This window comes from Acanthopagrus latus, chromosome 24 (assembly GCF_904848185.1).
Source record: "Acanthopagrus latus isolate v.2019 chromosome 24, fAcaLat1.1, whole genome shotgun sequence".
Classification (NCBI taxonomy): domain Eukaryota; kingdom Metazoa; phylum Chordata; class Actinopteri; order Spariformes; family Sparidae; genus Acanthopagrus; species Acanthopagrus latus.
The window spans coordinates 5970240-5984329 of record NC_051062.1 but is presented as its reverse complement, the minus strand read 5'-3'; the positions used below and the strand labels follow the sequence as shown (position 1 = coordinate 5984329).

Here is a 14090-nt window from a genome sequence, read left to right as displayed (position 1 = left end):
AAATTAAAGTCATTTTTGTATTGTGCAGACAAAAGATGAAACAATTCACTTGTTCAAATGTGATCCAATAGACAATTTTCATCTTGTCTAAAGTGGGACATGGGCTTGGCAAGACTTCAGTTTGCATTTTTGCTCACTAACGCAACGCCACTCTCATTTCCTTAATCGTTAAAAGGTTTCTTCCCAGGACTATGTCGGTGGCCCTGTACTAATCCCTTGACCCTCCTCTGGAATATTGATTTTCCTTGGCTCACAGTCTGAACTCTTCACGGCTTGTTTTGTTTGTATCCTATGGGCACGTTTTCTCTTTTTCTGCTCCCCCCCATCTGAGTATGTACAACCACTGAGTGTGACACAATTGTATTGTATGGTGTGCAATCTAATATAGCATATCAAATTAATTAGGGTTTATCATCATTACATTCATTTTGCATCTGAAACACCCTGTAATAACAACCACTGGCACAATAAAGACATTCAAGTTCACCTGCAGTGTGTGGGCTCACTTATCCGGCCCTGTCGTTCATTTACTTCTGTTCAATTGCATTTCTACACTTTCTATGGAAAGATAGCTGATAGTTGAGTCCCATTACGTCCACCCATCACCATTCATCTTTTCCAGGGTTGTATGAGGTTGAAGTCAAGCAAAGTAAACATTGGGCGAGTGGCAGGAAGTACACCAGTCTCATGCTCGTATCCTCAAATACCAGTGAAAATCAAACACCAAAGCAGGTCTTTGGCATCAGACCGAAATCATTAACCCAATCAACTATCTTGCTCCAGAATCACTTTAAAAGTTATATGGTGTTGCTTTTAATGCGCAACCACGGCGTGTAATCCGCTGGATATTTCAAAGGAGAGTTTTCTCATTTTCAGGTTCACGATTATATTAATGCAGAAAATGTCACGTCATCTCACTTTTACTCAACCCAGTGTGTACAGTCTACTTAGTACTACACTCAGCAAAGGTCATGTATGCGCACAGAGCCATGGTGCTTATTTTCTCTCCAAGTATAAAGATGACTTAAGATTTTACAGTTACAGTTTCCTCAAGTTATTTATTTCCCCCTTGGCACTCTCCAACAAAGTGTTGAAGCAGTTTTCTCATTAATCTCAGCATATTGGCTTGTTATCTTAATGACTGCTTAATTAGTCGGTGCTGTAGTTGTAGATTGCGCTAACAAGGCTCCTATAGACTGAGGCGGAGTTTAAAAAGTACATCGACTGTGGCTCAGAGGTAGAGCCAGTGCCTTGTTGTCGGAAGGTGGCTGGTTATATTCTGCTGGTCTGTATGTCGAAGTGTCCTTGGGCAAGATACTGAACTCTAAACTGCTCCTGACGTGCTGGTTGGCACCTTGCATGGCAGCCACAACCATGTATGTATGTATGAATTACTGTAAGTCACATTGGACAAAAGTGTCTGCTAAATGCCCTAAAATGGAAATTCAACATACATTTAAAAACAAACAAACAAACAAAAAAAAACTGTAAGATAAATGCACGATTAACAGGTTGGCTTTCCTTGTTATATGTAAAAAGTAAAACAAGATTATATCAATGGCTCCAATTAAAGTCCTACTTCAATGATAATTCAGAGAACTCAACACATTCTCACAACTTTCATCGAAACACTGCTTTTGGATGAAAACGATCTTGCTGCTAAATTGAAAACAGTTAAATCACATTATATCTGGGGGGCAGTGAGACACACCATCAGTTGAATCCCACTTTAAAAACAAGCAGACGTGGCTTAATTGCAGCTATAGTTCAAACAACCCAAAAAAAGAGGCCCTGTTTCTTCTCTTGCTCGGGGTCCCATTTGTTGCTGACAAAGGCTGCATTGTTTTTTTGAAGCAGCATTCTGACAATTGCAAACAAACAGGGAAGTGTTGCAGTAAAGTGAAAACAAGCCAAATTCAGTGCTTTTGCTATTACGCTGCAGGTGATGTTGTTTCAAAAGGTACTTTCTTCACTAGGTTGGATGCTTTGAACAATTCTGAGGTGAGATTTTCTACCAAATAACTAACAATGTTGAAAATATGAACTGACATCTTTGTGTTTTAATCATACCCGTGGAAGGGCTCTATGGGTGGAAATGTAGACTGACATATCTCAACTGGGTGAATTAGGAGCACCTATGCATGGTCCCCAGTGGTGATTCCCTGGTCATGCACCATCTGAAGCTCTGTAGCATCACATGTGAATTACAGTTTGTAGCTTCGAGTGAAATATCTCTGCAATGCCGGATGAACTTCCATGAAGTTCCCTTGGCTTCACTTTTTATCAAGGACAGCATATGGTTGACTTCCCACTTGTGTCAAGATACCTGCAAGACTAATACTTTCACACTAGCCTAAGTCATACATTGTGTGTATAGTGCAAACTAGCTGAACATGCTATACAAAGATATTGAACATGGCGAAGATTGCAAGTATTTAAGCATCATTAATGTGGTACAAGCATGGCTTATTTTTTTGTTATATCTAAACGCATATGAAATTTCTCACATAAGCTCATGTTACTGCAAAAGTAAGCCCGGAACTTGTCAAAACATGGTTTAAATTATCCAATTAGAGCCCTTCCACTACTCAATATTTGGGGCAGATGCTGTCAATAGGGGGCAAAACAATTCAGATTTTGATATATCAGTTGATATTAATTGCAGACAGCATTGAGAGGCTTCTTCTTTTGGTAGTTTTTATAACACAGTTTAAAGAAACAAGTTTTGAATGATAGTGATACATTTTATAGTCAACAGAGGCAAGGTTAATCTGAGGCCTCTTCCATTGTAAAATACCCAGTTGTCCTATTTAGTTATTTTATATTTTTTCACAGCAATTAATTATGATGCAAAAGTTGGGAAGTGAAAACTTTTGCTGAGGGCCAAACTGATTCTTTTGCAGTGCCAGATTTCACCCATGGGCCATAATTTGCTTATCAGCGCTGTGGAATGAATCACGACTCCTGCATGGATCCACTAAGTTTAGCTTTGATATCACTTTGGAGAAATCTCTCGCATCACATACTGTGTTTTGCGGCATCATGCTGTAGCAACCTTTTTATTTTGACACCATTCTAGCCGCATTGCTTGGGTGTGAGGATTGAATTTAACATGTTTCTTGACATTTACATCTGTTAAGCAGTTCCTTCCTTGCCTTTTTACCTGCATTTCATTGCCTTCAATTTGTCTGCCTCCGTCTTTCCAAATCTGCATTTCTCCCCTGTCATGACCCCCACACCTTTGTTGTCTTAGCAGCAATCTTCATCTCTCTGTCTCTCTCTCTCTCTCTCTCACACACACACACACACACACACCTCTCTCCTCATTCTCTCCTGACTTCCACAATTTCCTCCACGTCTCCCCCCTGCCCGCCTTGTCATTTTTGTTCCCTCTGTGCCTCAGTTTCTGTCCCCCCTCCCCTCCCTGCCTTGGCCTCATTCGCCCCCTGCTTCATTTAGAGACTTGGTGTGGCTCTGATTTCTTTAAATAGCTTGCGTTGCCTCCAGCAGGTTGAAGCTGCAGTCTGCTTCTGCTAATAAATGACAGCGAGCAAATGCGAACGCCGAATCCATCGCGCACACACAAACCCACATATGGTAGGTGCACTGCATCATATCTCACAACATGGGAGCGCCGCTCGCGCAGAGTGGTGACATGATGTGACATGTTTTTGCTCTAGAGACATTCATAGAAAGACAGTTTGGCTGCTGAATCCAGTCCATCTCATGCCGAAATCTATTCCATTCTGCTCTTTTTTCTTTTCAGCCAGTGTGAAAATAAGTCGCAATAATGGATTGCAAAGTCCTTGTAATTTTGCACATTACTTCTGAGTCATTGCCTTGCATAATGAATGCATGCTAATGCACTTTTTTGGTTAATTCACCACAAAGGATTAAAAAATGCTCCATTGTTATGAATCACCACCGAGCAATGCACGTATTGTTAGCATACTGTGTGCATATTCTCTCATCGGGAGTCTCGAGATGAAACCCAAAGTGGAGGTGGAGGGGGCGACAGCACAGTAATCACTATGTCTTTATTCATTGTCTGTCTGGAGCTCTGCTTTGTCCAAAATTGCGTTATCATGTTTGGGGCTCTGCTATGTCCCCTGAATATCAGATTCAATTTATCTTAAAGAATCTGTCTGGCTTGCTTCCTAGATTTTCTCACTGTTTTTTTTTTTTCCTTTGGAGAGAGCCCTGGGTTCAGATATGGACAAGGTGTATTAGCATTAGCACAAGCATTGGACATGATGTTTTTCATCACATATTATATGATGTGTGTACACGGATGTAACAAGTTTTGTTGTGTGATGTCAATGTGATTTGTTTTTATCCTATACTTATGTCAGTGAAATTGAGAAAAAGGTGTATTTGTTCTTTTAGTAATTGTGAGGGTCTAGAGGGTCCACTAAACTACACTCATACTTTGACAGGTTGCAAATACTTACATATTGCACCTTTAAGTTACATAAGCAACGGACGTACACATGAATACAATCACCTTATTTTCACCCAAACCATGATCTTTTCCTTACAAAGTGTTTTTTGTTACCTGACCCTAACCAGTGTCTGGGGATAGAATGTCGCTGGTACGCTGCAATGGCCATCTTACCCAGGGAATCATTGGCAATTGACCATTTCAGTCACTCAGGTAAGAGGATGTTTTGTTGACATGGAGTTTTGTCATGAAACGTTATACTTCATCCCTACTTCTTTCACTCAAATGCCCTTTGGAGGAAGTGCTGTTACAAACCGTAAAGGTCACATCTCGTTATATGATGCTATTCCACAAATCAATCCTCCAACACTGACCGAATCAAAAAAAACAAAAAGCCTGGGAACATGACCTTGATGTGACTGACCCTGATGTGACTCGAGGTGTCGTTTATTGATTGCACTCACTCCTCATCATTTGCATTTGTCACTGCTACAGTTTAAAGTGACTCATTGTCGTTTTTTCACCAGAGGAGAATTGGAACTGAAGTGTTTTCCACTTCTGGGGCCAGCTTCTAGATGTTAACATTCAACAGCGACAGTGGGCCTTCAGCAAAGCATACCATTACCTGACATCAGTAGAATGCAGTAGCATGTAAGCCTGCGTATTAATCATCATCCTATACATGTTTTAATATATAATGTTCACTGCAACAGTAGAAAAGCATAAATGCAAGATGATACATGAAAATCAAGATGTGTTCATTAAGCCACTGCACTTGAAGTAGCATATGGTCTCATTGCTTTTGGCAGGACACTCCATTTGCTTGTCTCCCTGCAACCGCATGCCACAATTCTTTTGGTGTGAAATTGCATGCTGACAGTTCCCCTGATGACCTCCGATTGCTGAAACTGAGAAGAGGAGGGAGGGAGGGTGGAGAACGGATACATAACAACGGCGAGACAGAAGGCTCTCAGAGTGACCAGCCAGGCGTGGGTCCCGGACATCACTCACCATAAGCATCGCCTTCAGCAGGGACCCCGATAAGTCACAGTGCCTGCTCTCCATCGGAATAGGTAAGTATGGATTTGATGGCGAGTAGTAAGGTTGGTGACAAGGATGTATATTAAGGCCGGTGCCTTCACTGCCTGTCAGTCTCTTCGAAGCAGTATTTATAGGATCACAACTGCTTGTAAAGCTAAGACTCTATCCCAAAAAATGTTGTTCTGCTTTTACTTTGACCAGCTTCAGAATTCAACAAAAGACTGTTTTAATGAGTCACATTTCCAAAGTAAAACTAGCAATTATGTGCACTTTCAAAGCCAGACAAGCACTGCTTTTTAGATTTAAAACACATAAATACTGTGGCTGAAACATAATTAGAATAACTTTGTCAATGGTCTGTAAATTGTTTTGTCAGCATCCAGGACAGAAGTGATCTGTTGGTAATGCATTTCTAATTGAGTTGCAATCTATTTTTTTTTAGGCTTTTTGCATTTATTTGGCAGCCACTTTAATCAAATCCCTGACAGCTGTTGACCTAGTATTGTGGCTCTCTGTCTGACAACCTCTGACAGATGCTAATTTGTTATATATTTTTTTTTCTTCCCCCGACAAACAGCGTCACCTGGAGGCATGATTGATACCGTGGCTTTTCAATCCTTTCTGTCAGCAGTACAGGGGCAGTTCTAGATTGAAAGGGTTGAGCGTCAAGTGGGAAGGTTACTAAGCAATGGATTTACGTATGCAATCTATGGTGTGGCAAATACTGATTTTATTTTTTGTTATTCATACTCCCCAACAGGAATCAATTTAATGACAAGATCAGACAAACAGTTACTGTTTTCAGTGTCTGGGATCAGTGTCACTGCCTAGGTTGATGGAAAGAAATCTGAATGCAGGAGTGTAAATTGGGGGGGCATATCCCCAATATTCAATTGTCACAGTTTTTGTAAGGTGTTATGAAAATGATAATATTACGAATGGTTATTGAGCAATGTTATGCTAAATCATAAACTCTTCTTTTAAACTGTGCGTTCTAAAACATCCAAGGCATTTTGTGTTTCAGAATTGTAGTTCAGAAGATCTTTAAGTCTAGCTTGTGTGGTAGTTGAACGTTTTTTTTTTTGTTTTTTTTTTAAGGCTGATCAGCTGCCAGAAATGCTTCATGACTGAATTCTGGAATCACCATAAGGTATGAAAGGAGAAATCTTTAAATCCAGTGTCTTGATGGTAGTTTAAACAGCAGAAATATGCTGTTGGGAAAAAAGTGTTGCTGTACAATGTTGCTCTGTGCTACTGTTTGAAAAAGTTCATGTAATAGGTAACTACCATATTGATATACAAAACATGTAATATCACATTCACATTACTTATATAAAACCCGGTTTGTGTCTTGGTAGGTGGAAGCAGTTTGAGGAAATAATTCTGAGTGTGAAACAAGCTGATATTTCATGGTATGAAGTTACCCTGATGTCGATTTTTCAAGGAGACTTCAGACAATTTTCTTTTGTGTTTGTGTCAAAAAAGAAACAGGTGTATTGGAAAATCTCCTGCAAAAACAGGTGTTTCAAACCAAATCATGATCTTTTCTGAACTCTAGCCAAGTGTCTGGCTAAACAGAGGATATCTAAAGAAAAAAACAGGTCTACCAACTGACACATGAAGATGTCTGCATATTTCCATTATCTGCACACGTCAGTCAATGTTATCTAGATGTTTAGATTGTCAACCATACAGTTTGCTTGTTATGCAGAGATCCAACACCTTCCAGCAGGTGACACTGATGGCCTGATAAACTATATCTGTATCACCCCAGGCACTGTAATCTTGCGAGGGACTCCTTGTCAATTCATATAAATCATTTACCTGCTGGAATTCCAGCCGTATAGATTTTCTTATCAACACAGTAAGAAACCACACACTGAAGTTACAGCTAATTCATTGTGCACTTTGACCCTCTTAAGATATAGTCAAGTATATTATGAATAGCAATATAATCTGTATGAAAAATGCATACATTGCTTATGTTTTACACCCTTTTTAAACTCTTAAGACTGTATTAAAAAAACACACGGCATCAGCAAAAACAGACTCCCCAATTTGTTAAGTATTCCACTGGCTTGAGGCAAGTTAAAAAATGCATATGTCTGAACAGAATAAACACGTCAGGCAGCCTGTGCTGTGCTTCATTCAATGAAATTTTCATGCTGGATTCACTGCTGGCAAGCGTGGCTTACCAGCACTCCCATTTTTGTTCTAGGTTTGTTCATTGGAGGACGGCAGGTCGCGCACGGCCAATATAAAGTCACTTATTCTGACAGAATCGCACGTCTCTTGCAGGGCAGAGGTGCAGAAATGGAAAACAAGGTTCTGCCATCATGATTAATTACTATAAATGTTTGCTCTGTGTCCACAAGTTCTGGCTATTTGACATATTTTGCAACATCTCTTTTATTATTTCTACATTTCCTCAGGGTAGGTCAGAGGCTCTGACAGCAGACCACTGGTCCGACTCTCAACTTATGAGCAGTCATCAACATTTGCACAAAAAGAGAAATTGTGCATATGGTCACCCAGTCTTTTGATATAATTGAATAGTCCCCGAAACATGATAATTAGTGTATAGTTGTACAGACTGCACAAGTTATTTCTAGAAGGTGCCTGTCCAGATGCGCACTGTGCATCACAGGCACTGTGCTGTGCTTTATGGCCATAAGCACAATTTTTACAGCCTGCAGGCATTTTCTTATTCTCTGTTTATGTTTTTTGGGGGGTTTTTTTTTGTGTGTGTGTGAAATTATCCCCTCCAGATTGCCTCTAATTTAAAGCCACTCTTTGGCTACATAAATTCACTTAGATTCTTAAAGAGTCGAGCAAAACTTGTAAATGTAAGCATTTTCCTTTCCTTCCATAGCCATAACCATCATTTACACAAATATATTGTAAAAGAGCAACAAAATACCCCCCAAAACAACAGGGGTGGACTCACACAAGAGTGGTATCAAAGCCATTAAATCGACAAAGAAAAATGTTTGGGCCTACAGTGATTTCTAAGAGCATGACAAATCATATTAAAATGGTTCAGAAAGTTGAGCAGGGTTGTTGTTGGAGTAATTTTCCCATGATTGCGTTTTTTTTTTTGTTGTTTTTTTTTTTTTTTTTTTTTTTTTTTTTTTACCATTTTGTTGTGTGCAAACTCAGTGGTAAAATGTAGTATAAAATAACCATAGTAAGTAGATAGTGACTGATGATAATTGATAATAGCTGTTACAATGATAAAGTAAGAACTGAGGGGTAATCAAGTGTGAAGGAGATGCTGAAATATACTACTCAGCACCAGCTGATTGAAGTGTGCATCTACTGATTAAAGCTACTGTTGTGTGATTCTGTGAAGTGTGAAAATGTAACCACAAACATAAGAATTAAATCATATAACAAAATGTGCAACATTTTTGTCATGTTCAAATGCAGTGGAAAGAGTCATCAGATATAACGGGAAACATCAATAAGTGGACTAATTATCAAAGAGCCTGAAGGTCAGAGTTTCTAAGCGCCAATGATATAGATAGAGGCAAAGCACCTGTTTTTAAAAAACAAAGCAAGGCGAACAGCTACTTGTGTATGTGTAGTTCTGCACAGTGGCAAAGATACTAGAGTCATGTAGGCCGAGCTACATGCAGGTGCAGAAGGAAGAATGGGGATTTTTCATAGAAAAATAGCAGTGTCAGCAGAAATAAAGAAGAAGAGGGATTGGTTGAGGCCATGAAGCCTTGCAAGACACTCCCAGTTTTTTGTTTAAAAAAAGGATGACCAACGCTTTGACCCTTGGGTCAGTTTGTGTTTTTCACAAATTTTGACTGTTTCTGATCTCTTTTTTGCCAACAAATAAAGTTCTACTGCACTCAGCTTTGAGGACTCCTGGTGACTTTTTTGATCTTTGAAATCTTTTGGACCAACAGAGAAAATTTAAATTGACTAATGACAAAAACAAGCATCAAGATTTTCCATTGAGTAAGTCTACAACAGTGTAGAACATGCTGTTCAAAAGTAACACATTATGATACACTTAAAGTCTGAAGGATAAAGTTGTATGGGTTGTCATTTATTGCAGATGCATTAAAGCAACATTATGTAACTTGTTATACCTTAAATTATAGCTTCTAAATAATTTTGATGGTACAGTGTGTTGGTGCCATGTATTTTGGAACCAGACACCTATTATTGTTTTACTTTTATTTTATGAAATAGCACATAACATGTAACATTGTGTGTAAACAACAAAATAAGTAGTAACCATTAAGAAGCTGTCCAATTAATTTAGTCAACTTAAAAATACACAATTTTCCCTTTAAATCTAATGATGTAGGTATGAACTAGCATACAATTAAATCAAGATACAGGATTAATATTAATAAATATGACATTACATCACTTTACAAAATGAAATAACCCCTTTTTTCTATAGGGTTTTATAGGGTTCCTGCAAAGCTTGGGCTGGTGTGACCAGCAGCATACGGTGGCTAATGCTAGCAAACTTCAGCTTAAAATTTTTGTGATACTGACACTTAAAGATGCAGTCTGGAGTTTTGAGAAAAAAGTGGACTTAGCTCCCAGGTCCCTCCTTCGTCCTCTGCTGCACTGCAGCCCTGCCTTCAAAGCCTTCCGTCCCCACAGAGGAGCCTGCTGTGCACGAGCAGGCTTGCAACCATGGTAACAGAGGACACCAGATGACCAAGATGTCACATTCAAAATAACAACAACAACAACAACAACAACAACAACATAAGCACCGATTGTTCTCTTTCTGATCAATACAACTAAATAAAAATGACGAGTGCCTCACACAGATCACTGTAGATATCCCAAGTAAAACAAAATATTCTTCACATCGCAGTTTAAGGAGTTACCATTTAATTATTACCCAGTGCAACACCATGCAGCCTCTCTGAAGCATGAGTTACATTATTTCTCTAAAACAAATTCAACCACCTCAGAGCGTAGGGCGTTATAACTGCCTGCTCACTTGAAAGACACTTTTGCTAACCCGTAGCCATAAAAACACCAGAGTTAGCATTCAAGCTAACATGCTAGATTTAGCAACAAGCTACTTAGCTTGACTGCAATATTGTACAGCCATATGCACCATTGTATTACAGTATTACTGTAACCACCGCCACCATAATGACAGTTTTAGCAAATATAACAAAAAAAAAAAGCTGCTTTGGCCACACGTTTTTTTAATGTCTCTCTAGTGTGTCAATTCCCTGCTGTTTAGCCATTGTTAATATAGTTAGCAAAAATAACTGACAATTATACTCAAGTACAGTGAAGTCAATTTACAAATCACCACTGGACAAAGCCTTTTAGGATGAGAGCACCCATCGACAGCACACCACACTACTATGTCTGAATATTTGTAGATAGATAATAATTGTTCACTGATTACTGTTTAACCATGGTGGCTTTCAAAATCAATTCTACAACCAAATCATCTGTCAATATCGGTTTAGTCTGTAGACGTGTTAGCTCTTCACAAGATAATACAGTAGGGTCAGCAATAGAATTAACCAGCTGATGCAATTGTATTGTTTCAGTTTCAATCCCAACTAACACAGTAAAGTCATTTTCAGTTGAGTCTGACTCACCTCACTGCAAGTTAGATCATCTGCTAACTAAATGATATGCTGTACATAAGAGCAGGGACAGGAAGTACTAGGCAGTTATTAAAACCATAGTGTGTGCAAGTGTATGTGGAGCCTGGATCTAATATGGAAAGTGATGAGTAGATGTGTTTCCTAATGATGGTCTGACATCTAATCCCACACAGCGCGGGCAATAACTAGCAGGTTATTTAACAGAACCGCAGTGATATAGCTGCTATTAAGGGAGAAGATTGCGGTGCTAACTTTATTTCAATTATACATGGTAATTTAATATCAAAGCATAATTACAGCGATTTTACACTTCACCTCCGATCCTCCTTTCAATGCTACTCTTTCCCTTTACATCACCCCTGTCTCACTGCTCCTGGATTTCTCCGTGCACTTAGTCAAGATCCCGGCACAGCTGAAGAACCTTGGCTTATCTGCAAAATGGGCAAATTAGCCTGAAGTGTGTTTTTTTTTTTTTTTTTTTTTTTTTTTTTTAAACACACATGATTCCAGTGATATGGTCACAATCTGCCCTCCTGTTCATGACTTGTGGTGTTGAATAATGGCAAGAAACTACACAGTATGAGGTCAAGTTGACAGCTGACCTTTTGACCTTAAAATTGATCAATGGGATATAGCGGCAACACCATGTCTAACTGAGCTACTTGCTAACAAAAACTAGTTGCTATAGCCACAGACAACTACACAAAAGAGTACAGTGAGCAACAGTAAGCTGAGCGACCGTCTAATTCTGGCCATTTCTTAAGAGTGAGGTGTTATTTTCTTTAATTAAAAAAAAAAAAAAAAAAATGTTTTGTGATGTCACGGTGACTCTGACCTTTGACCATCAAAATTTAATTAATTATTGAGTCTTGAGATTTCACATTCACATGAATGAAACATATAGACGGATGCAGTGCAGATGCGTTAAAGAGAGACCAGTGCTAAAGAAAGCCACTTTACATTTGTAAGTGTGAAACCATTGGATATCTTTATGAAGGACTACACAAGAGATCACAGTTTCAGACTGTGTTTCAATACTTGTAATTGCGAAACCACTAGATCATTTTAATGAGAACCCACTTTGGAGACCATTGTTTGATTCAGTTTCAACATTTATAAGTGTGGCATAATTACCACTATATATTTTTAACAAGCTGTCAGCAACAAAAAAAACCTATATTTTTTAAATAACTTTTGAGACAATTTCTGCCCGTGTTTGAGGCAGGAGAAACAGAAGCCAAACCAGTATTTTCCTGTGTTTTTTGTGCCTAAACATAAACCATAAACAAAGCGCAAGTCTGGCATAATATTCATAATTCTGTGATAGTTCCATTGTTTAAGACTTGCCATCTTTCTCTAAACTGGGTTGGTTTTCAAAATGCCCTATGTCTTTCTAGTGAGGAAAATTGTGTTCATTCTTGAACCCCTCGAATCCGAAGCCCCATACACCTTCAGTTTTGACATTGTATTTCAGTTTGATTATATCCTGTAGAGGCATTTGTTTATTGCCCAAGTAGCTGACATTGGGCATTCCCTCTAGATTTACATGTTTTTTGTTTATGTTTATGTAGGTTGGGCTGACCTGTAAGCATTTTACTGCCAATACCGCCAATATTCAACATGAATAACTGTATTGATGCAACAGAAATCAAATGCCAAATTTCAACATGTCACTGGCCAGCTCGGTCAACAGTTGAGAGGCATTAATAAGAAAGGCTTTCTCATTGGTATTATGCATAACTCAAAAACAAGTGTTTGGATATTGACTGTTGGTAACCCCTTGGTTAAGCAATGTATTTCCAATCAGATTACACCTCTAGCCAAATGCCAGCAAATCAGTTCCACAACCATTAAAGTAGATTTAATCCTGTCCATCAAACACTGATAACGGAGCTGCATGTGCCATTACGTTTCCAAGTATTGAGCTGGTCAGATCAAAACCCCACACAAATAAACACAGCTATGAAGAAAAGCATTGCCCTGCTGTGCTCACACCGGAGGCTCGACTCCCAACGCATCTCATTCTCTGCTTGACTGTTCATATTTGTTTTAAGATGTCGCCCGTACCTGACACCAACACAAACTGACAGCCGAGCCCAAAAAGATGCATGTGTGCACACAGCAACAAAAAGACCCAAAAACAAATGTTGCTTTCATTTTGGTTGCTGTGCTTCTCCTGCTTGTTTGTAACACACTTGTCATGACTAAATTGAGGAATCTCCCTGAATGCCAATCAGCTAGGCTTTTATTTCCATCGATGCCTGCCGGTGCTACTTGCTAAATGTTGCACCACGGAGCTGAAGTAGACAAATATGAATTCCAAAACAAAACAAAACAAACCCCAAAGAAAGAAAATCCATCAGAGCAACAAGCGATAAGCACTTTCTCCTCTGCTACAAAGACCCCCTGCAAAGTTTTTGTTCAGCTGTTGCTTTTGCGAACATCCTGTTTGACTACAGAACACTCAGGCTTCAGATTCTAGGCACATGACTAAACAGGCTTTAAAACCAATGTCACTGGCTAAGATGGTGTGTAATAATAATACGAATAATAAGAACAAGAAGAATAATAACAACAACTACCTGAAACATTTTCATGTACATATTAACCTTCCAACAGCAAACCACCACTTTATGGCAGCAGTTCTGAGAAGTGGAGATGTGAATAGCTGCACATTTTTGTTTTTCTCTAGGTAACTGATTGGGGCCTGTCAGCTTGGATATCAAGCATGTATCCTTCCATTTAGTCCTCAAATGTTGACCTAGACCAGTGGTTTTCTAAATATTCTACATCAAGGACTCCTAAACTGAAACAAATTAGACCACTGACCCCCATTTTATAAGATTTTTTATCATGACCCTCCTACCTGATTGGAATCTTGCATTGCAGAAACGGTTTAAAACCCACAAGCAAAATAAATACACATTCTGACCATGTTGTTCTAGAAGAGGATCGCTTGAAGCATGGAGACTTGTGTGTGATCGCAACCAAATGGA

General features: G+C 39.0%; 1 long non-coding RNA gene across 1 annotated transcript; it reads left to right on the top strand.

Moving 5' to 3' along the window:
- The first annotated feature begins 5395 nt into the window (after positions 1-5395).
- Positions 5396-6941, top strand: LOC119015543. The gene is made up of 3 exons (XR_005073384.1): positions 5396-5514; positions 6581-6632; positions 6841-6941. It is a non-coding gene; the product is annotated as an uncharacterized LOC119015543 (long non-coding RNA).
- The last annotated feature ends 7149 nt before the right edge of the window (positions 6942-14090 follow it).